The sequence below is a fragment of the Octopus bimaculoides genome, chromosome 14 (assembly GCF_001194135.2).
Source record: "Octopus bimaculoides isolate UCB-OBI-ISO-001 chromosome 14, ASM119413v2, whole genome shotgun sequence".
NCBI lineage: Eukaryota > Metazoa > Mollusca > Cephalopoda > Octopoda > Octopodidae > Octopus > Octopus bimaculoides.
The window spans coordinates 17,741,546-17,744,830 of NC_068994.1; positions in this window are offsets into that span (position 1 = coordinate 17,741,546).

Genomic DNA, 3,285 nt, shown 5'->3' on the forward strand with positions numbered 1-3,285 from the left:
ACAATTTAGGTCTTAATAGACACAAGATGTGATCTATTTCTAGCACATTGAATGTCCACGTTAGTGGTCAACGTTATATATGTATATATATGTATATATATATATATATATATATATATATATATACTAGCTGGTGTACCCAGTAATTCCCGGGGGTAAAGATGTTCTATTGAAATGCCTTATTACTCTGATATAAGAAAGCAATTCCTTTATAACTGCCACAAAAGGTGTATTTTCCATGACGAAAAAGTACAAAAAACTGTCAGTTGGAGGAGGGAGAGATTGTCGGAGGTTGGTGAGAGGCAAAGACATTATTCTGCTTAGTGAAGGCATCTGGGAAATGTATAACTGCTGTCATTCACAGAAAAACTTTTGTTTTACCGTGAGAAAAGCTCTGTTGAAGTGTTAATTGAAATTTGTCAATCAAGGATTGAATCCAAGCTACGCCAGCATGAAGCCGCTACAAATACGTTGTGGAATAAAAAATTTATCTACTGTCATGGAAAAAGTGTACACCATATGTCTAGACCAGTGCTCCGCAACCTTTTTCAACTTGCAATACACTTATATTCTTTTCAAAATTCAGCAGCACACCTGAACTGAAAATATTACGAAAAACGTAGGGGATAAAATTATATTCAGGTTACATAGCAGCACACCTAGCATCGTCTTGTGGCACACCAGTGTGCCGCAGCATGCTGGTTGCAGAGCACTGATCTAGACCATACAGTACTACACAACTCTTCTATGCTATATAACATTGCACCATACATAACAGTGATGATCATTATTGTAAAGATCTTAAATGATCATAATAATTTTTCACAAATGGCTGTGTGGTAAGTAGCTCGCTTACCAACCACATGGTTCCGGGTTCAGTCCCACTGCGTGGCATCTTGGGCAAGTGTCTTCTACTATAGCCTCGGGCCGACCAAAGCCTTGTGAGTGGATTTGGTAGACGGAAACTGAAAGAAACCCGTCGTATATATGTATATATATATATATATATATGTTTGTGTATGTGTATGTTTGTGTGTCTGTGTTTGTCCCCCCAACATCACTTGACAACCGATGCTGGTGTGTTTACGTCCTCGTCACTTTAGCGGTTTGGCAAAAGAGACCGATAGAATAAGTACTAGGCTTACAAAGAATAAGTCCTGGGGTTGATTTGCTCGACTAAAGGCGGTGCTCCAGCATGGCCACAGTCAAATTACTGAATCAAGCAAAGAGTAAAGAGTAATTGAAGATTCTGTAAGCTGTCACCATACTTAAAAAAAACAACAACAGTAACAAAATGTTGTCTTTGGAATACAGACAATAATAAAGCAAAAAAAAAAAAATATATGAAACAAATCATAGGAAACCCATCTGAATAGAGAAATAAATATTCAAATAAAATTATATAACATTGTAATCATCAACTGAACTGGCATTCACTGCCAAAAGATAATGTCTGTGTCAAACTGATAAATTATAAGACCATAATGTTGGAAGTGGGAAACTAGGAGAGAGGTGAGACAAATGCTCTGTTCTTTCTTCTATTTTCTTCCTGTTTTTTATTTTCTTCCTTTTTTATTTTCTGTTGGTTGGGGAGTAAGTGAGGGAAATAAATTTTTAATGGAAAGCAAAACCATATAAAAGCCAAATAAAATACAATAAAATTGATTTACATTCTATTAAGATTTAAAATAAACAAGCAAATCTGTATATTAGAAAAACGAGTGGAATGCTAAAGCAAAATAATAAAATGAAATGTTTACTAAATATTTCTCAATAAGTCTGTTAAATAACGTTACCTGTTTTTATGCATGCATGCATGCATACAAGCATAAATGTGTGTGTGTGTGTGTGCATGTGTGCATGTATGTATATGTGTGTACATGAACATATATATAAATATATATATTTATACATATATGTACACATATATATATATATGTATATATTTGACCGTTGACTGAACACTATTCAATTTTTTTTCTCCGTGTTTTTCTCCTTGTCTCCGTATTCTTTCTGTTGAAGAGCGTAGCTCGAAACGTCAAAGACTTTCCGTATTCCCGAGCGTCATACTAATATATACTTTTGTTATTTACACCACCTGTCCTCGTCTGTTGTTATTTTTTGTATATTCTCCCATATATATATTTATATATATATATGTATGTATATATATATATATATATATACACACACATACATACATATATATATACACACACGCACATATATATATATATATATATATATATATATACACACACACATACATATATATGCATACATATATATATATATATATATATATATATATATGTATATACATACACACATATGCATGTGTGTATTTGAACATATATATAAGTATTTACATGTATATTTTCATATATATATATGTGTGTGTGTATGTATGTATATGAACACACACACATACACACACACAACCACACACACACACACACACAGTAATTTCAAAAATCTGCATTCATGTAAGAAAGTACATGTAACCGAAAAGAAAAATAAGATGCAAAACAAACAACAAACACAAGGGAGAAGATATTAACAAAATTTAACTGTAAATATGAGATAAAAATGAGAGAATCATGTATTTATTTGACAGTTAGAGAAAGAGATAGAACTGTTGAGTCCTGTACCTTTTGATTATTTATAACGAAGAAGTAATGAAGTCAGAGACATTGAAGTGTACATAAAACAACAACAATATATGTCTAAGATTGATAAAAACTGCATTTTAGCCTCTTTTTTTCCTTTTCATCTTCAAGGTACTTTTTTAGTTTCATAATTTCTTAATTCTGGCCATCACATATCTCTCTCCTCCTCCTCCTCTCTCACTCTCTTTCACACTCACACACATATGCACACAGTTTATGCAGCGCACAAGTTATGGAAGGGTTACTTAAGTTCTATGTAGCTACAGGCCAATAACACTCAAGAAGAGCTTAATGTTTGTCATCATCGAGAACCATCAGGCCAAAACCCCCTCAATATCACTACTGTAAAGATGTTATGGTGAATAGAATTTAATGCTCATTGCTATCCACAAACCCCAAAACTTTTCCCAAAATTAATGTCACAGACATAAAAGAAAGTTAAAGTATAGGCGTAGGAGTGGCTGTGTGGCAAGTAGCTTGCTTACCAATCACATGGTTCTGGGTTCAGTCCCACTGCGTGGCACCTTGGGCAAGTGTCTTCTGCTATAGCCTCGGGCCAACCAAAGCCTTGTGAGTGGATTTGGTAGATGGAAACCGAAAGAAGCCCGTCGTATAT